Raw genomic sequence first — 22,493 nt, 5'->3', positions numbered from 1 at the left:
CGGTCCCCGGTAGCTTGTCTCCTTTCTGGTGAAGAATTGGCTTGGTAGTTTGGTCTGCCCTGTACCCATGATGCACTGGGCCAGGGACAGACTAATTTGCATATAGCCAGGTTCTGAGCTGGGATGGGGCAGTGAGCTAAATAACGGTGATGGATCAAGCCCTGATCTTTGGACTGGGTAAGAGTGGTCTGCTTAATTCAGACACTCTGTTCATCACCACCCCCTTTTCTGAATCGTTTTTGGCCACTATAGGTGTGGCAGGGTATACTCAGACATGAGTCCCTTGCTCACTGCTCCATCAGGATTCAAGCAAGCCGGGCCGACGAGGCTGAAATGCCAGAAACCGGTCCCCGGTAGCTTGTCTCCTTTCTGGTGAAGAATTGGCTTGGTAGTTTGGTCTGCCCTGTTACCATGATGCACTGGGCCAGGGACAGACTAATATGCATATAGCCAGGTTCTGAGCTGGGATGGGGCAGTGAGCTAAATAACGGTGATGGGTCAAGCCCTGATCTTTGGACTGGGTAAGAGTGGTCTGCTTAATTCAGACACTCTGTTCATCACCACCCCCTTTTCTGAATCGTTTTTGGCCACTATAGGTGTGGCAGGGTATACTCAGACATGAGTCCCTTGCTCACTGCTCCATCAGGATTCAAGCAAGCCGGGCCGACGAGGCTGAAATGCCAGAAACCGGTCCCCGGTAGCTTGTCTCCTTTCTGGTGAAGAATTGGCTTGGTAGTCTGGTCTGCCCTGTTCCCATGATGCACTGGGCCAGGGACAGACTAATTTGCATATAGCCAGGTTCTGAGCTGTGATGGGGCAGTGAGCTAAATAACGGTGATGGATCAAGCCCTGATCTTTGGACTGGGTAAGAGTGGTCTGCTTAATTCAGACACTCTGTTCATCACCACCCCCTTTTCTGAATCGTTTTTGGCCACTATAGGTGTGGCAGGGTATACTCAGACATGAGTCCCTTGCTCACTGCTCCATCAGGATTCAAGCAAGCCGGGCCGACGAGGCTGAAATGCCAGAAACCGGTCCCCGGTAGCTTGTCTCCTTTCTGGTGAAGAATTGGCTTGGTAGTTTGGTCTGCCCTGTTCCCATGATGCACTGGGCCAGAGACAGACTAATTTGCATATAGCCAGGTTCTGAGCTGGGATGGGGCAGTGAGCTAAATAACGGTGATGGATCAAGCCCTGATCTTTGGACTGGGTAAGAGTGGTCTGCTTAATTCAGACACTCTGTTCATCACCACCCCCTTTTCTGAATCGTTTTTGGCCACTATAGGTGTGGCAGGGTATACTCAGACATGAGTCCCTTGCTCACTGCTCCATCAGGATTCAAGCAAGCCGGGCAGACGAGGCTGAAATGCCAGAAACCGGTCCCCGGTAGCTTGTCTCCTTTCTGGTGAAGAATTGGCTTGGTAGTTTGGTCTGCCCTGTACCCATGATGCACTGGGCCAGGGACAGACTAATTTGCATATAGCCAGGTTCTGAGCTGGGATGGGGCAGTGAGCTAAATAACGGTGATGGATCAAGCCCTGATCTTTGGACTGGGTAAGAGTGGTCTGCTTAATTCAGACACTCTGTTCATCACCACCCCCTTTTCTGAATCGTTTTTGGCCACTATAGGTGTGGCAGGGTATACTCAGACATGAGTCCCTTGCTCACTGCTCCATCAGGATTCAAGCAAGCCGGGCCGACGAGGCTGAAATGCCAGAAACCGGTCCCCGGTAGCTTGTCTCCTTTCTGGTGAAGAATTGGCTTGGTAGTTTGGTCTGCCCTGTTCCCATGATGCACTGGGCCAGGGACAGACTAATATGCATATAGCCAGGTTCTGAGCTGGGATGGGGCAGTGAGCTAAATAACGGTGATGGATCAAGCCCTGATCTTTGGACTGGGTAAGAGTGGTCTGCTTAATTCAGACACTCTGTTCATCACCACCCCCTTTTCTGAATCGTTTTTGGCCACTATAGGTGTGGCAGGGTATACTCAGACATGAGTCCCTTGCTCACTGCTCCATCAGGATTCAAGCAAGCCGGGCCGACGAGGCTGAAATGCCAGAAACCGGTCCCCGGTAGCTTGTCTCCTTTCTGGTGAAGAATTGGCTTGGTAGTTTGGTCTGCCCTGTTCCCATGATGCACTGGGCCAGAGACAGACTAATTTGCATATAGCCAGGTTCTGAGCTGGGATGGGGCAGTGAGCTAAATAACGGTGATGGGTCAAGCCCTGATCTTTGGACTGGGTAAGAGTGGTCTGCTTAATTCAGACACTCTGTTCATCACCACCCCCTTTTCTGAATCGATCAACTGAACTTCATCAGTTCCGAACGGACCTCTCTCAAGTGACCTGCGGTCCTGACTGGGACCTTAGAGGAGTGTCGCATTGATATTGGAGTGAGAGGACAAACATGCGCTGGAAGGGGAAGATGAAGAACTGTACATACGGTCCGGGTAAGGTCGTGAAAAAGCGACAAAAATGATTGATTGATTGATTGAATAGTTTGATTGAATACCGGTATTCCTTTTTAGAGTTATTTGAGACATTCCCTGCTTGCAAACAACAGAGAATAGGAATATTCCCTCTCTTTGCAGATAGCGAAGGACATGTAGTGCAGACTTTTTGTCTAAATTGTATGATTGAGATATTCATGTTGACCGGTAAATACGTCATGCCTGTTTGCTCTAGATTGTTTTGCAGTTGTTTTGGACCGGACCGTTTTTTAGAGGTCAGTCATCCGGCATTGCCGGAAGGCACCCCTAACAATGACATGTACGTTAAAAATAAATTAGCAGACCAGGGCAGATAAAAAGATTTTGTGGCTGTGCCTCGGCGCAGCGAAGCTCACACTGGCTGCGGCCTGGAAGAAGAAGGAGGCCCCGGCGGTCTCATTGTGGCATGCGCGGCTGTGGAGGTTGCTCAGTCTGGAGAGAGTGGCGGACATCTTCCTGGGCCAGTATAAGAATTTCCGATATCAGTGGGGTCCTCTGGTTACGTTTCTTTCTAAGGGGTTGCCCTCGGCCGTATGTCCGGCCTCTTTGAGGTCGATGCACCTCTTTCAAGTGTGATGTGGATATGATTGAGTGTTGAGTGAATGGCGTCACCACCGGGGGGGAGGGAGGGGGTGGGATGGGGATGTTGGTTGTTTTGGTTTTTTGGGCTGTGGAGGATCCACGAATTGATTATCTGCACCGCTTGTATGGAACTTGGAGGTCTGGGGTCCGGCACATTGCGGCACTGGTCGTCTTAGCTGGACCGACCTAATGATAAGCTGGTAGAACACTGTGTACAGTGGTCCTAATTGCTATGTTGTCTCGAGCCTGGACTGGATATGCGTATGATATGGTTTGGGTCATTGCTGATGTGCGTACAAGGATTTTCCCTTGATTTTGGGTACTGTGCGGTTCCCCCGCAGCCCTTTGTTTATTTTCCTATGCAACTCAAAATAAAATAAAAATTTTACAAAAAAAATAAAAAAATAAATTAGCCTCGTGAATGTTGATTGATTGATTGTTTGAACAGAAGTTACTATTTGCAAATAATAAAGGGCAGGTAATGCAGACTTCTTGTCTGAATTTAGGATTAATTGAGAGATTTATTTTAACCAATATCCATCATGCCTGTCTTTTCTAAAGTTGTTGAAAAATGGTTCTTTAAGCTTGAATAGTTTGTTAGATATGAAGTACAGTATTTGTCCCATAATGTATGGCTCATTGTGGACCAAAATACACAAGATGATGGACGGAATGTTGCACAATGGCAAAACATTCACCCCCAGTCACAGATCTGGGTTTAATCCATCGTTATTTTGCTCACCAAGCCATTTATGGACCAAATACACAAAGAAGAAACTCGATTTTCAGTGGCCAGTAGAATGAGTAATTAAATTCTGTTAAAAAGATACAGTATGCATAAACAACGCTAAAAGAATAGTCAATATATGTTTTATTTATTTGCACTTCTACAACATAAGCAATTTGTAAGATCCTGGCGTTTAGATATGTCAATGAAGAGGATAGTAAATTCAGCCTCTTTTACTTCGCAGCTCATTGGAAGGAGCAAAAGCACACATTTTTCTCATTGAACATTTTGGTACTACTATTGTGTAGTTTCCAAGGGAGTACTTTAGCCAGATATTGGTTGACTGTGAGCCCCAGGTGCATTCTGGTTCTTGGGGTCCTAAACATCGTAATCTTTATTTTGCACACCATGTGTTTCACTTACCTTCCCACCCACGTTCCACTCTAATAATCTTGCCGACCTTCAGAGGGGTTTTTCAAATGCTCCTGAGCCTTACCAGGGGTAGGCCATCCAGTCTAACATTGGACAGAAGTGAGATGTAAATCTATTAAATGAAAAGAGAGAAAATATCTTCCCTAATTGCTTGCATTGCCAAAACCAGGGCTTGGAGAAACATCACAAGAAAGCTCATTTTAAGTGTTAGCATTTGATGTCCATGCACAAGTTACATGACCTGAATGAGCATTTAAGGAAAGTCTTGCTCTGTTTTAACCACCAACAACCTCCTAGGAAAAAGGTCATCTGTTTAGATTGTATTATGGAAAAGCTTTTCTAGCCACCACATTTTAGGAGTCAGGCGCAAACACATATTGCTGGTTTTAGAAAGGCACAGCTTCTTTTATGTCATATAGAGTGGTGCACCCTATACAAGCATTTAAGGCATGTCCTAGTCAGTGGTTGCAGACCCCATGGGTAGGTCTGCCAGCCCTGGCAGTTACAAATCTGTGGTATCCTAGCACAGCTGTGCCCACACGTTTTTTTAACTGGAGCTGCATTGTTTCCCCCATCCGCCCGCAAACTGATCTCTATGCAAACATTAAACGAGTTTGTTAGTGGTCTTGCCACTGTAATCAAGATGTACACGCTTAGAAACAAGGATGCACCCAATGAAACTTGCCACGTCCTATAATTTCCCTATTCTTTGAATGGGGACAGCCCCAGACCACTGTAGATTGTTTTTTAAATAAAAGCATTAATCCATCATCCCCCTACCTTATACTGAATACCTCTGGCATCTGACCTTTTCCTACACGCGGTCTGTAATGCTGCACTTGAATGATCCATGTAGTGAACATTCCGCCATTAGTTAACCTTGCCGCACTAAATCTTTCTGGGATTCAATACCAAGGACTGCATCTCAGAGATGAGTCTGATTCATGGTGGGTTAATAATCTTCATCATCACGCGTATTGATGTGCTTTAGATGCTGCCCCCGCCTTTTCTTAGGTTATAGCGGTGTTTCAACTGAAGGTTGGAAAGGCTTAGCACACTGTCTTTTATGCGAAAATAGGCTAGTGTTATGAAATTGTGCATTGTGTATGTGTGAAATGTTTGTATAGTATGTATGTCTACGTGTCATGTGCATATGGGTCAATATGAGAACGCTTTTGTATGGCTGGGTTGCTAACCAGGTGGCCAATGGGATGTGAAAAACAGGTCCGAAGCTGGTGCCCACATGCGAAAGACAAATAGCATTTTTATTAAAATGTGACACATTCCTTACTAAAAACGTGTCTCCTGGAAGCCAGTGAATGGGAGGGCAGTTTACATCAGGAGCCTGAAGGTTTATTGCAGTACAAATAGCCCGGTTCCAGCAGGTATCACAAGTGTGCGACCTTTCACTTTTCCTAGGAACACTTTCAATCCTATTTAGACCGAAGTAACGCACACTAGTGAGAATGATGAATTTGATTTATGTACTGACCAAATGGAGAAGTGAAGGGTCCCCTGGGTTGGGGTTCATCCTATCTCCCTCCACCCAGAAGTTAGACACATTGTCATGTTTCAGATTTACCTCTTCTTCTTCCATCCACATAGACACATAAGAGCTGTACCATTGCACATCTGACTGGCATCCCTACTTTACACCTATACCTCAACTCGGATTATCATTGCTAGATGTTGGGGGACACCACTGTGAGTATTAATATGACTGTGCTTGTGTCCAGCCATTAAAAAGAGTAAGTATTTTCAGGTCACCTGCTTAGGTCATCTACTGTCAAAAAGGGGGGAAGGAAGAAGCCTGGCCCCTGGGTAAATTAAATGAACTATGCGATGCGCGCCGTGCATGAAAAAGTCCTTTTGTGTAACTAACACTGCGTTTTTTTCTTCGTGCTTGGTACATGTATTGTCGCATCCTATTCTGTATTGTGTGTATACAAAGGCTGTGCGTTTTGTGTTTTCCTTTGACTTATGTGCTTATTATGCGAATTGTCCTGTACTGTTCTATGTGGTAAGTGCACTGGATAGCTTGTTGTAGTGCACTCTCTCTCTCTCTCTCTCTCTCTCTCTCTCTCTCTCTCGCTCTCGCTCTCTCTCTCTCTCTCTCTCTATCTCTCTCTCTTTGAGCCTACCTACCATGTCCAGGAATGACCATGCTCGGACCAATTCCATAATACAACTGGGTGGACTCACTCTTAGCCGTTCACTTCACAGAATGCTGTGAATACGCTTTTGAATAAATGAAGACACTGTACCTCACAAGTACACGTCTAATTGGCTTTAACACAACAGTGTTTTGAACAAATTGACAGGAACAAAATACCATATTATGCCATGTTACTGCCCCTCCTTTCTGTAAAATGATGGAATTTAATTGGCTGAAAATGAGCGGTAAGATGACTGATGTCCTCTAATTTGACCCTTAAAAGGGAGCTATTTGTCGGTGGCTTTCGTTTTAATGCCTTAATGGCACCACCATCATCGTTCAAGTTACCATAAACATTGCATATAAGTTGTAGGGACATCGCAAGTCCTTCATTAACTAATGAAGTAGCTAGGTTGTAAAGGATAATGTAGAAATAAGAATAATGTTTATAAGAAAAATATTTGGACTAAACTGAAAGGAATGTTGTAGTAAGCCCTGCTGAATGGGTACTGAGGTCAAGATGTTTAGTTAAAAGTAAGGAACATTGACAGGATGGGACAGTGCTCAGCCTGTGTACTATTATGGTGCACAATACTAGGAAGGGTACCTGTATTCCCATGATAATAGCGCATCACACTTTTTAATGTGGTTAGCAGATCTTGAAGAAAATATAGCCCTGCGGGAATTTGTTTGTAACAACAGGTTTTTGCTGGAGAAGTCAGTTTAAATTTGACAGGCTATATGATTAATAATTTTAGATTTCTTGCCACAGCCATAAACGTAAAAGGAATGGACACAAGAGATAATATGTATGCTGGAAATTCCTATAGGTGTTTGTAGACCTGCACAACAATGAAGGTTCATGAGTGAATAATATACACAGAGGTAAAGATTCAGGGTATCCATATTATCTTCGTTTTAAGTAAATGATACATATTTCCCCAGCTGCTTGGGGTTGGGAGAGAAAACTAAATTGTGTAACGTCTTCCCCTGCCAGTTCTCTGAAAATTCGTTTTATACTCACTGCTAGATTCAACACGCCCTCCAGTCATTGGAAGAGGAACTTGATGAAGGAACAGTGCACAAAGATAGAATAGGGTTAGTAGGGATGGACTTCACGGATCGCGGGTACCCTGTCTAAGGTTTATAGCAAACAAAAAATAGCTGTGGGTCAAACAAGAACAATCTATCGACTTGAAATGTAGCTGACTTAGGATAATGTGACACTAAACAAGCTGGATACTTTCCATTAGTGAAAAATACCCATCAGTATTACGACTGATACCACCCTTGTCATCATCTGGGATCCTTCTCACCAGGAAGGGTAATAGCTTGTGCCCATTGGAATGATAAATGGGTATTCCAGTGAGCTGAAAGTATGTGGGCTAGTGGAAGTAACTATACAGCAGTGCGTGAAATATGTGAAAATGTGAAAAATAGTGAGTAGAACTAAAATTGGAGAAAAGAGAGGAAAATATGTTTAATTAGTACCTCTCTATTTCCAAGGTAATAAAATCAGTGCGATAATCAAAGTAGTTTAAACAAATATCCACTCTGTATTGTGCGAGGTCAACATGTTTCTGTAATTACGTGAACCCTAGAAGGTGTCCGTTGCATTCTTCAGGACCAAAGAGATCGCAACTGCTCAAAGAAAGATGAAAAGAAAATTTTTAAATAGATATCACCTGAGTATTTCATATGATTCCATTCTCCTTCCTAATGGAATGACAAGATAAGTGAAGTCAGGTACATAAAAAGACAAACAGAATACAGACAAATAATTATTTAGCATTCGGTTGGCAAGTGTTTCCAACTCATTACCAAACACGGGTGACTAAAGCAATTGTTATGTCACCCATGGTGTATAATTAATTAAACACCCATATACCGTGCAAATACTGGCCTCTCCCTTGCCTATTTGGCAGGAGAGCACAACTTCACCCCACCTGGTTATGGCGCAGGTAAATGGAGCACCGCTCTGTTAGAGAAATATAAAAAAAGGATATCCAAAGCGAGAGAATTAGGCAAATACACTTGTAGCCACAGGCTACACATCCACACTCACTGCCAGCACGCCTATGCCGACTGGTCCCCAGATGTTTTATGGGTAGTGACCTGAATATTTCCATCAAGTGATCATACTAACAATGATGTTACAGTGTATAAAAGTGACCTGCAGGAGAGTTGTTGTTAGGACACCTCAGCAGATTACCACGGTGTCTGTTGACAGGTTCTCCTCATGAGAAAAAAAACTTGTTTCTTGTCTTCCAGTTTTCAGCGCCTGCCTCATTATTTTAAATCCAGTGAATTAAAGGTGACCCTGCGCCGGGCAGCATTGGCGGTCTTCGGAGATTCTCTGCTTTTCACAATGTGGAGTGTGTGTTGGGTGTTTGGCAAGACGAGAAACACACGAGGGAGAGAGTTGGAAAACTTAAGTACACTCAATGAGTGTTTATCCAAAAAGAAAAAAATATTTGTCTAAAAGTGAGTAGCAGAAGAATAAAAGTCAGGCAATCAAAACAACGATAAAAAGGCTATGTTCCAGGGAAGGGACAAACAGAAGACGAGGATGGAAAGTTATCAGATAAGAAGCAAGCAACTGGGAGTGGCATACCAATGGTATGCTGTGGGCTATTGTGGACTGTAAGTACTCAATATGCCTTTCAGATTGAGACAGTGCGCACTGCCTGTTAGGCAAGATGTATAAAAGAAAGGCTCAACACAACATTTTAGGCTCAAAGAAGTATTCGGGTGGAGTCCGGCACATTGGACATTAAGCTGCAACAGCAAATCTACAATAATCAGGAAGGGACACTTTATACAAGGTGTAGGCCCGCTCTTGATCAAACGGAGTTTCTGAAGACTGAGGGTAGTCCTATGATGAAGCATGACACCTGATAGTGTGTGAGGTCATCCCGTCACATTTTTGTGAATGTTCAGTACTAGTCTAACGTAACATCAGTATGGTGCATAATGGTGCATAATGTGCTGATTGAATATCTTTATAGTTTTTTCACTGATTCTGGGGGCTCTTTTGTGTGTACTATGTGGGCAATAGAAGTCAAAATGGGCTTAATTATTATATGATGACAATTAAGAACATGGACCAACATAACAACCAAAAGCAAGAGAAAAGAGGGTGGGCTCCCTGACAAAATGTAAAGTAAACCATACCAAAGGATTAACAGTCATATAAATGTGGGCAGAATTCACAAAACATCTCTGAGGGAAAATAAAATAAAAGGAGGCTGGTGAAGGTGGAAGGTGAGTCCACAACAATTCAGAGAGTGTGAATCTTGGCGGAACTGCTTAGCCTCACGTCTTTCTCTTTTACCCAAAATCAAGTTTTCGTTCATCTGCAGTAACCTTCTTGTAATCTTGAGATTCAAATGTTAATGTACAAGCAACTGCTACTATTCAATGCACAATGATGCACGGTAGATTGAGCTCTCATGTTCTCAGTGGCTCCAGGAAAGGTACAGTCTTTTTTTGAAAACACCCAGCCTTATGTGAGACAATCAAATGTTAGGGCGTTCTATCCCAATCAGTGCAGCACCAAGAACTTTTGACAACACTTTACACAGTTTTGCAGGGTTTGTTTTCTTTTTAGTTGCCGATCCCACTAAACAGACAAAAAGCACCTGTGCAGGCATACAAAATGACGCGGTGGCCGCATCAAAGGCTTTTTATATTCTTTAGCCACGCGGATTCTGTGCAGCACGGCTAAAAACCATTGCCAAAGCCAATAGGTAACTCAGGCAATACCTATTGGCTTTTCGAATGCTTGTTGTATTAGTGCCGAAATTAAATCTATTGAAAATATACTTGCTGAGTATTGCTTAGGAACAAGGGAAAAGGGGAAATAAATATACAGGGTTTCCTTGTGCATGTGAGGCATGAGACAAAGGCCCTTTTTTGGAATGAATCATGAGAGCAGTTAAAAGTTCATTTCCACAAGATCTCCTGACCTTGGTGTCTATATCTGTAACCAAATGTCACATGCCCAAGCCATCTAGTCAGCAGGAGTTTCTTTAATAGTCCCTCTTCATGAAATGGATCATGGCTCTGCTCAAGACAGTTGTGCTTCCCTTGAAGCTAATTAAGCCATGCTTTGTGCTAATATTGAAGGGCACCTGGAAAATGTAAATCGATTATATGGAAAAATTAGAATAGCCCAATGAGTCTGAAGTTGAAATGACCAATAGGAGAGGTGAACATTATGATACTAAGAAGTCAGGTCAGAACCCTATGGGCCCTCGAAAAAGTCGAGTCTGCAGCCTACACCTGGGATCGCTGATAATGTGAGGAGTAACCTGGCGCCATCTGACTCAACCAGTGACTTACCTGTTGAGAGCTGTCAGTCACTAGAGAGGAGCATTTGCAGTTTGGACACTGAATAGGAGAGACAGAGGATGGTTGCAGTAGCGCCAGGTCCTTGAGCCCAAGACATGCTGCGATGCGGCAGTGAGGGACAAGTACTGAGGCGTCACACTAGTTGGGAGGTCGGTGCGTAGTGCTGGGAGTTCTTCCTCTTGGCCCTGTAAGAGGCTGCCAGATTTGCACGTGACCCTATTGGACTGGCTTGACTCAAATAAGTTATGGACACAAATTCTGCGCACGCCTACAATTAAGCAAGTTACGACTAAATGTGTAGGGTGCTGTGAAAATGACTTGACAGAAGATCCAAGTAAGTAGCTCCTCATGCGGGGCTACGGCATGCACAGGAACCAATTATTATGGGTCCCCCTAGGATTCCTACTAATTACTGCTGCACCTCACCAATACACCTATAGGACCAATTTGGCATGGCCGGGTGCAGTAAAATGACAGAAATAGCTGCATTGGATTTGGAAGGAGTCCCGTTGCCTCAATACCATGGGTGAGTGTGCACCACCAACATATCCAGTAAAGCAATCAAACACATATTCAGACTTTCAATCTTTGTTAGGGGCAGACTGCTTCGAAATGTTGATAGGGGTAATCCACCTTCGCCATACACAAGTAATAATAAGAAATGGCTTTGTTCCTAAAAAGCAAGTTTACACCAGACTACATATTTCAGAGGGAAATACAAGACTGGGGCCAGTTTCTACGGCTGAACCTCTCCTCTTCACGGAAAGATGACATTCAATCTCCGTGATTGCAGGGCTCTGCAAATATAGCCCTGATGTCTAAAGGCAGGCTTTCAAGACAGCTGCTTTTCACTGAAGCATTGGCGGGAAAAGGTAAACTGTTTTACAATTCTCAACTGGGGAAATATCTATAGAACCCCTGATGAGAGAGCTATTGCCTATTAATATATTCATTTGCACTGTGGAGAATAACGGCAATACAATTGTAGCAGAAAGAATTTCTATATCTACAAATATCTCCATGTTCAATGTGAGACTCGGTACTGCTGAAAAGAGAGTAGATGGCATTGAAGGTCACATAGCAGTGCCCAGGGCTGAGGGCAAGCAGTATAGAACCCTTGCAGAAAATATATACAGTGGAAAGCAGAATTAAAAGAGACAATGTCAAGTTTTCATTGAAGCTGGAAAATGTGCAAAAGTCATACATGATATCACTCTTGACAAAGTTCATACCTGCGCAGTTGCAAATTAACTTTATGCCACACCTATATTCATAAAAGTTCCCACCCTCAACAAAAGAAAGGCAAGCCAAGGGTTAAATGTCATGCTTCCTCAGGCACCAACAAACCAGGCCAGCAAAACACCATGAAGCATATTATTATGGTAACCACAGGGGGGCTGATTCACAAAGGTAAACTTATACTTTTGTGTATGTTTACAATTTGTTCTATTCACAAACTACGAGTTAATAGTAAGTTTACAGATAACTTCCCACATAAATAGGCCTGTCCAACCTTAAAGTTTTAAACGTAGCATAACAGAGACATATTTTATGATCATTTCTTTTGCATTGAATACGTTTGAGGTTCATGTAGGTAATACAATGGGTACAATTTGGAGTTCATGCTGGGGTCCTAGAGTAAAGCAAAACAGGTTAAATCTTCATTCTAGGTTTCAGACAGCATGGCTGCCTTCTTCTGGTCTCTGCTGGGCCACTAGTAAGGTGATTTTACACTTTGAGGATGGTATCTGTGTATCCAGTGACAGCCTGCGGGTGGATAAGAAAGTACCTTTGTCCACAGAAAACCTGTTTGCTGAGTACCCTTGTCATTCCTAGGTGTGTGTCCTGCCTGTCCACTAACACCTTCCTGAAGGGAAGCCTGGAGCCAGCTCTTTTTGTGTGTGCACTGTTCATTGCCATTTGAAAAGCAAGTGGGGTAGGTTCCAGGTCCACTCCACCCAGGCTGGCAGCATACTCCACTCCTCCCAACACCCATCATCTATTGCATACTGGCTCATACAAATATACTCTACAGTGTGACTGGAAATTACACCCAAAGCGCAGCAAAAACGTTTCAGCCAGGGCACTGAAAGTTCATGCTGCGCGTTGTCAATTAATTGCTATAAAGGTGTTATTTTGGGACCTAGAAATTACAATTCAAATTTTTCATTATAGAGAATGTTTCATTAGTATAGGAAAAAGTATAATAAGCATCCTTATTGCATTTCGATAACTGATTTTAAAAGTCATTATGATTAAGGAAGTTAACCAGTGTTAGTGTATGGGAGTCTAGGACTACACTAAAGAAAATAATTATTATTTAATATTAAGTAGTCAAACATGTTTACAGGTTAAATGTGCATGTGTTACATTTAATATACCATGCTATCATCCCTCTGGTCTTGTGGGACCTACCCTAGGTGTGTATTCTAAACATATAAAATGTAGGTTTTTCATATAGCTACTATATATCTTTATAATGCGTTAAGTTAGCATAGGCACATTACATGTTTAAACGCCATTTTTCCTTTTGCTGCTTCTGCACACAACACTTAATTATTGATTTAGCTTTCAACCTAGTAGTTCGTTGTGATTTACATGAGAATAATATGTTATTACTCTGATATCAGCTTTGCTCAATAAACTATGTCTGTACAGAGAGTGCTGAAGCTTCAGGAACAACAAGATACTGAATTGTTATGAGGTCTGATCTTCGCGCCTTCATAGACATAACATAAGTGCAGCTTCTGCCAACTTTGGCTTTAAGGCGGGTTTTATATTGCTTTGCTTGACACACACAAACACACTTGATGCTGTTCGCATGCAGAGAGAGCTGTTGTATGCTCTAGGATCCTGAGGTATGGGCCCGCCCTAATTCAACCCAAAGAGACCTTCTTAGCTATTAATATAATATGCGAGTTAGGGAGGGTGAGAAATAAGTGTTGTTAACTCTTATTCATTTACAGCATGTTAACATGCTGTCACCATTCGCTTTTTATGGACTAGTAACTATGCTGATAACTTTGCTTTTGATAATATGTTTCCTTGTATTATCTAAGATACTGCGCCTGAGAAGACGACATTAGTAAATAAATATTTCAAATGTTCACGTGTTCTTCTTTACTCCACGTTCTGGTTTGAAATGATTGTATAACGAAAGAGTGCTCATGTGTTCCACGTAACCTGAGGTATTGTAAGCTCATGTTCTGGTTTGTCTAAACATTGGGAGTTTGTTATGACCAATGAGACACTGTAGCTAGCTCGGTAAGGGGTTTGTTGGGTACTAAGGTGAGTTTTGGGTCACCCTAATTCGCTGAGGTTCCAATCCTCTGTGCACAGTTCTGTGGGAGAACAGAAACCCTGCTACATGGCGCCCAAACGTTGGTGGACTTATATCATGACACTCGAGTAGTATATCGTTCAAACCTTAACCCCTTCACTGTTGTTTCCGGAAAACGGTGGTGTCGGTGAAACCTACCTATTTTTTGAAATAGGTTTTTTCAAGCTTGATTCTATCTAAAACGGTTTCTTTGAATTACTACCCAGTTGTGCTACAAAGTTGACTTTGTTTTTCTGTGGTTCCGGTGAAATCATGGCTGTGGCTGTGGCCATTGCGCAGCATAGTCACATTGCGGTGCGCACCCATCTACAGACATACCAGGTCCCGTTGGAGGGCATGGCTGTGATTTTAGTGGTGTGTGCGGATCCGGCGTACCCGTTCGAACTGTTTTACTCATGGGTATCGTTTCCGGCAGTGGACGCAACTTCTGGTGTGTTCCACACCTACACACCCTCCCCTGTACCGGCTGAATACACCCCGTACAGGGCACTGGAAATACCTATTGATCATTGTCAGCATCGCGTTTGGTTTGATGGCGTCCTCCCCCACTCTTTGTCCGCTGCGAGGTTAGGTCCTTTGTCCATTCCAGGCACGAATTGGCCTGCTTTGGGTGGATTTACCCCGCACCCGAATCACGGCGTTTGTCCCCTTGCTGATATTCGCAGACTACATGTTGTCTCGATTGCCGTGATTCGTGCATTAGTGCAATACATTGGTCGTCATCTCCCGGGAGGTCCCCCGGGGGGTCCGGCCGTTCAAACGGAACATGGCGGCTTGAGACTAAATCCAGTTATGGTCAATTCGGTTTTTGGTAAGCGTCCCGATGATAAGGATGACTTTCCTTTCTGGCTTGCCGAGAAGTTTGATCAACTGGAGGCTGTGTTTCCGAATTCTACTCCTGCTGATAAACATAGAATGTTGACGATTACTTTGCCTAAGGATTTAACTCCTGAGCTCATTGACTGTGAAAGCTGGGGAAAAACTTTTGCGGCCGTTTATACGAGGTGTTTCGGCACCCCGTCTATGACCGTACTGCCTACGATCGTTAAACGTGTTCAGGATGATCACGGACCGGAAGCAGCGGTTGAATTGGGTATGCGCCTGTGTGGTTCTTTTGAGATTGTGAGCGATCTCATTCTCTCCAATATCAAGGGAGATGCAGTGAACTTTCAGGTGTCGAATGCTTTGGCTGCTCTGCCCGATGCCGATAAACCCCGACAGTTAGCGAAGATAGTTGTGGCCGCCTATAAAACGATTGGCCGCACAAGTAGAGGTCTGAAATATTTTGCAGTCAAGGAGAAAAAACAACCTCAGGGACAGTCTGCAACAGCAGATGTCCAGCCCAAGTCCAATAAACAGAATTGGCCTAAAAAACAGAAACAGGGGAAGCAACAACAGCAAACTCAGGATTCATATCCTGCGCCGCAAGTTCCTGCGCCAACTGAAAGAGTATATGATTTGCGCGATCGCGCGATGATTAAATCGCCTGATAGATTTCAGGTTTCTGAACAACGCTCTCCTCGTTCCTTTCAGGACTCATCGGCCCCGAAGACCGGTGGAGGAGGAGGCGGTAGGGGACGTGGTGGCCAACAAGGACGTGGCCAGTCCCGCCAGACAGACGGCGAGGCGAAGCAGGAGGATTCTACGCCTAAAAGACCACAGTTTGCGAAAAAGAAAGTGGCGGCCTTAACAGCGCATCGATATGCCACAGATAGTGAGAACGCGGCTTCGGAATCTGATGTGGGCTCTGACCTTGCTGGACAGCGCGGCGGAGATTACCATAGTGAGAGAGGCGCTGCGTCCACTACTGAGGGTGACAGCGACTGATGTCTATGTTGTAATTGAAACAGCCGATACGAGACTTGCTCCCCCTGAAAGACTTTATGAAATTGTCCTGTTAATTGAAGGTGACATACACCGTACCGTCAAAGGGGTATTTTGGGAAAATCTGTCTTCTACGTATGATATTTTGCTTTCGGAGGCTGACTGGCCCCCACCTTTTGTGCTCACGGCGCCGCGAGGGGAGGAGGTAATCCTCCCCAGTTTCGAGAACACTGTCTCGAAGGAGCATGCAAAGCATTTTGCAGAAGAGTGGGCTCGGGCTCTCGCACCGGCTCTGTACCGTAACCAATGTGGTTGGGACAAATTATCCACTTGCCACGAAATTCCGTTGCGTTCTCAGCCGCAGCCTCAACCTCAATATCCCATTCGGCGTGAAGCTAAAGCTTCCGTCGCGGAAATCCTTGAACAATTGGAATATCAGGGAGTTATTGAAACGTGTGTGTCACCGATGAATAATCCTTTTTTTACTGTGACCAAGCCTGACGGATCATATCGTTTGGTATTGGATTACCGGCATTTGAACTCGCATTGCCGTAACTGTGCAGTACAGAATACTCACGGCTCTGCCCTAGTGGATAGTCTTGTGCGTAAGCGTTTTAAAACAACGCTTGACATATCCAACGGTTTCTATGCCCACAGATTGGACAGCTTTAGCTCCCAATGGACCAGTTTTACATGCGCTGGGGTCCAAAAACAATTCCGGCGTCTCCCAATGGGCTATAAGAATAGTCCTGGTATATTTACCGCACGCATAGTCTCTATTTTGGAGGCACTCGACCCGGATGCTTGTTCGTATGTGGATGACATATATCTCACAGACGACGATATTTGGGAGCATCTGTGTCGTGTAAATTCTGTTATTTGTAACTTTGCAGACATGGGTTACAAATTTAACTTTGCAAAATCGCACATTGCTGAGCACACAGTGTTGTTTCTGGGCTATGAGCTCAACAATGAAGGTAGAGGTTTGGCTCCTCACTTCTTGGAGAAATGCGCACAGTTGCGCGCTCCAACTACACTGAAAAAATTACAGTCTTTGCTGGGTTTTTTAAATTTCGGGAGGACATACATTCCGGAATATGCCCAGCGTATCAAGCCTTTGTATGCTTTGATACAACCAAATTTTTCGAAATCATGCTGGCTGCCTGAGCATTCAGCCATCTTGCAGTCCTTGCAGGCTGATCTGCTCGCTTCTAAATTCTTACTGACTCGTGATAACCACACCAACCTGGTGATAAGAATAATTCCGGGGACAGTGGGTTTCACGTACCTCACTTTTAATAAAGGAGACACAGTACCTATTGCTTACAAGTCACACTTGTACACTTCGGCTGAGATGCGGTTTCCCACTGTGGAAAAGGTTTTAACAGCTGTGCAGATGGCTATTCTTAAAGAACGGGCTCTGTCACAGGGGAAATGCATGTTGGTTGTAACACCCTGTCCTCATTTGGAGGCAGTCACGAAAGCCAGTGTACCAAATTCAAAAGCTTTGCACCCTCGGTGGATTCAGTGGGCTGCGTCCTTGACGTCCACGGATGTCACGTTTATTTTTGACGCCTCGTTGCGGTCGCAGGAGTACTTGCAGTATGAGTTTGTTCATCCTGCTCCTCTAGCTATGCGACCTTTGGAGGACTTCCATTGCATCATTTACACTGATGGTTCGGCGCAGGTTGCGCATGGCTCTAAACATGCCTACGTTTCCGCATGCGCCATTGTGGTAGGTGCTATGTTGAACGATGAGTTCATATCCAGGGAAGTGCACACGTTGCCACTGGGAGATTGCACCGCACAATTGGCAGAGCTTCGTGCTCTCTTACTAGCGTTGGAGTACGCAGATCCTAGTGTTACTACTCTTATTGTAAGTGATTCTTTCTACTGTGTCCAGTCTTACAATGAAAACTTGTTCTTTTGGATTCAGAATGACTTTCGTGATTCCAAGGGTAGCACAATAAAACATAAAATGATCTGGGTTCGAGTGGCAGAGCTTAAGGCTATGTTGCCGCTCGTTTTTGTAATTCATACTCTTGGCCAACAGCGTGTGGGAGTCCACGCTGTCGGTAACTCGCTTGCTGATGAAGCAGCGAAATCAGCAGTGTCTACATACTTAGTTGCAGCAGTTACACGGTCCAAAAGTAAGATTGATAGTGACATCTTGGCAGCTGTTGCTGCCACTGAGAAGGGAGGTAGACATCCTTCGGGGTTCCCTTCGATGTACACATACCACTTAAGTCCCGAAAAGGTTCCTTTTGTGAAAATTCCTGATGTTGGTGAACGTTTGATTCCCAACTCGGATCGCAGGGCAGACTTGATTACAGCGGCTCATGAAGGTGTGGCGACTGCGCATGCGGGCGTCTCAGCCACTGTAACTCAATTACAACAACGTTTCTGGTGGCGGGGACTGTATAAACAGACGCGTGATTATGTCCTTCTTTGTGACATATGTCAGCAGATTAAACCTTCGACTGCTGCGCGTCCGCCACCGACTCAGTTGTACATATCTAATAAACCACTAGGTTGTGTTTATTTAGATCACTGCGGTCCTTTTTCATCTGATACTGCATATAAGTACATCTTAGTTGCAGTCGATTCATGCACACGCTTTGTGTGGGTCTGGCCCCATCGCAGCGCTGATTCACGGAGTGTCATTAGAGATTTGCGCATCTTTGTAGGGATTTTTGCCTGTGGTACCTTCCATTCGGATCAGGGTCTGGCTTTCGCCTCTAAGGCGTATAAGGATGCCATGCATTCGATGGGGGTCCAAGTCAAGTTTTCGTCTCCCTACAGACCTGAGGGTAACAGTGTAGTGGAGCGAATGAACCGTGATTTAAAGCAATCTTTGACAGCTCGAGTTATAGGCACTGGCAGAAACTGGCTAGCCCACCTCTATGGCGTGCAGCGTGCTCTTAATAATCTCCCTAGAAGGTCTCTGGGTGGGCGGACCCCATACGAAATGCTCTTTGGCATCAAGATGTTCGTCCCTGACCTTGACGGTCTAGACTGCGTGGCTCGCGCCACGACCTTTGACGTAGATGAACATTGTACTGTTTTACAGAATCTACAAAAGACCACAGACAGTCTTGCAAAGGAACATTTGCCCTCCACGTCGGATGTTGCGTTGCAGATCCCGGTAGTCGGCTGGCTACCCCAAGTTGGCGAACTGGTTCGAGAGAAGATCGACAACAAGAAAGAATTTGGTCCTTCCTATCGAGCTCCGGTTCCAGTGCTTGGAGTGAAGGGCACAAGAACAGTCATTTTACCACCACTTCCTGGTCGTAAGGAAAACAGGTTTATCTCAATTGACAATGTCAAGATACACAGAGTGGCCGATTCTTCTTAGCATGACACCGGCTGTTTCCTGTCCTTCCATTGTGAGAAATTCAGTTTTGCCCACTGCTTCTAATCATGACACTGAAGTGGCAATCGAGTTGCCTGCTATTTCCAGTCCTTTATTAAGTACTTTGCCCGGTACAGACCTTGCAGAAATAGACTATACTTACCCCACTGACTTGTCCATGCTTGACCTGCAAGCCCGTTTGGCCACAGAATCCAGATTTTCATTTGACTCTGTTTCCAATGCCTCGAAGAAAGCCTCACGTTTTGCAGTTTATGCCAGCTTGTTTAAAAAACATTTTTTAATTCCGCATTGGACATATATTTGGCTGGTGCTTTTTTCAATTTACCTTTTTATGTCAATTGGGTTTGTGTTTTATTTTTTCCGTCTTATGAATGGACACTATGTCGAAGAAAGAACTTGCATTCGACATCTAAATGGAACTTTGGCCCCCCTTTCCTCATCGCATTCTGCACACAGATTGAAAAGAGACTTGACATTTGTTAACATCACTGCTTGGCCTGTCCTTGATGGGATAGTGTGGGATGGCGTTAGGTTTCAAATTCATGGCCCTACCGAGGTTGCTTAGGGTTAACATGGGGGATGTTGTGAAACAAAACATTCGTTCTGATGATTGGGATGTTCAGGCCGTAGAGTCTTTGTTTTCTGATTTGAAATACTATGCTGCCTTTGATGCGGAAGATTTGTACTTAGAATCTGCTAATTATGGTGATTTGTTTTGCTTTCGGTGATTTGTTTTGCTTTCAACATTTTGGCAATCACTTCTTACATAAAACAGCGTCCAGAAGGAATACTGTAAATTATACACAATGGGAGCATTGCCCAGCTCCTAAACAAGGCAGTTTGAGTACTTTTTTGAAAAAGTACACTTATTTTACTGACTTCAATCAGTCTAATCCCGAGTCCTTTTATTTTAAAATGACACAGAAGCCTATGTCCAAGGTTAGACTTACCGATACCAAATTGTTGTATTCGAGATCCTTTCTTGATCAGCTGGCTGTAGGCGGCTATGAATTATGGAAGGAGACTATTGACTTAAAATCAGTTTGGGGTTCTAGGAACTGGCAGGTACAAGGCTCTGAGGCTTTGCCCCGTGCTTGTCTCATCCCGAATCAGATGTTGTTTTTGAATTCTTCTATTTCACAGACAACTTGCTTTGGATTGGCTACATCTAAAAAATTAAATTCTCCGACCATCCCAGAGTTAGAAGAATATTCTGGCTGGAGTAATTATACTCAGTTTTCGATTAGGGACTTACAAACCCTATTGCTGAATTCATCATTTAACATATCCAGTATGGATCCTAAAGGTTGGCTAGTGTGGCACAGAAGTGCAGATTCATGCCAGCTCCGTTTTCTGGGTTTATCTGATGGCTTTACACAGGTCAGACCTGATCCACGTTTTGAAACTGAGCATTCTGTCACAACTTACTCTGTGGGCAAATTGTGTCAGAATTGGCTGAAACATTCAACATTGTCTGCAGTTAAATTACATCTTGCAAAGCTGAATGATGATATAGATTTAAATGATTTCATAAAGGGCCCGGCTAGTGGTAGATCAAAAAGATGGATATATGCTGTTTACAATGAAATCTGGAAGACATCACAGATTGAGGCTGCGACATGCCTTAGAGCTATAGATCAGGCAAATTTAGAAAAGGTGCTTGCTGTGGTAGATAATAGTATTAACATGCTTTCTTCCCGCATTTACACTTTGGATAATATTGTGTCTTCTGTAGTGGATATTGTGCATGATGAAGTGTCTGTGTTGTACCATGGTCAGAATCAACTACGTTCTGTCATGCAATTTGCATGGACCCTTCAAACGTTGAAGGCTGGCAAGGTGCCATGGACCTACATGAATGTTTCTTCTCTCTTTGCTCCCTTTAATTTGACTGACAAGCAGCGCTTGCTTTCCATGTGAGATGCTTCATTTTCTATGTTACATATTGAGAAATTGGAGTCCTTGCCTTTCTCTGTGGCAGAGGCCAACGATGCAACGTGGCTTATCCACGGTTTAATAACTTTGCCTTTTGCACTGTATAAATTTACAAATTGTATGCGATATGTTGCCATAGGTCGCTATGAGCCCTTAGGTAGTGCATTTCTCCATGAAGTCTGGTCCCTTCCTTTCACTTATAGATGTTTGAAAGACGGCCAGGAAGTTTATCTGAATGGGGAGGAGTGTACAGAAACACCAGATCATTCGCTAATGTGTAGGCATATACAATTGCACGGTTCCTGTAACCAAGACCGGCCGAACTTGGCCTGTGTTTTAAAAGGGACTCCGGTTCCTGCAATCACACCGACTTTTACCTTACTAGGGAACGGAAGTTATTTACTTTTAAATAATGAAGATTGTTGCGGGTTAATTAAAGGTGTAGCTTATGTGGTAACCGTAACTGAGCGTGTCGTTTGCTGCAGGAATGTCCTGTACCCACCCACACATGAGAATAGGGAGGTTTCCATTTGGCCACGCATCCCAACCTTGAAAGCAGAATTCAGCGGCATGAGCAGAATAAGGGCGCTATTGTCCCAGAAAGAAGTGGCCTTGAGTTCGGCTAGGGAAACTTTCGTTCTTCACATTGCTAATACACGGACAGAAGTTTAGGCCCTTTTAAATACTGATTTACCGTTACATTTCAGCGAGATGGTACATTCTATCTTCAACCCGTCCTCCACAAATGGGCTGGCGCATTTTTTTAAGTCTGTTAGCAGTGGTCTTGTAACTTCATTTGAAAAAATCTTTGGAGTCATCCCTGCTTTCTTCCATTCCATTTTTTCGAGTTTATTTGGTGGATTCACGGTTATCCTGGCACTAGCGGCAGCCGTTCTAGTGGTTGTTTGCTTCCTTAAATATGGATGCCCCACGTGTGGAAGGAGCAGCCCAGCCCCTCCTAGCGCTGTTTCGTGACCGAATGCTTGAATATTATGGCACGCTGCCGCTTGCGATTTTAAGCACGGCATATGGATTATCGTTTCGATTTTCCTACTCCACCTGTGTCCAGCCTGTATTTCACTGCCTAAGCTGTGACTTCGATTGGGCCATTGATTTGTGTCTCTGCGGACCGGTTTCTCCTGAAGTCGACTTTAATCAGCTGATGAGTCCCATCGTTACTCACGAGTTGGTTTGCACTGGCGACAGGATTATGGCCTTAGCAGCAATGCATGGACTAATGGGTCCTTGGAACGTTCTTACAGCAGCGCAGGATTTCTTGGCAAT

Source organism: Lissotriton helveticus, chromosome 2_2 (genome assembly GCF_964261635.1).
Source record: "Lissotriton helveticus chromosome 2_2, aLisHel1.1, whole genome shotgun sequence".
Classification (NCBI taxonomy): domain Eukaryota; kingdom Metazoa; phylum Chordata; class Amphibia; order Caudata; family Salamandridae; genus Lissotriton; species Lissotriton helveticus.
The sequence above is the reverse complement of the archived record's forward strand: the minus strand, read 5'-3'. Positions refer to the sequence as shown.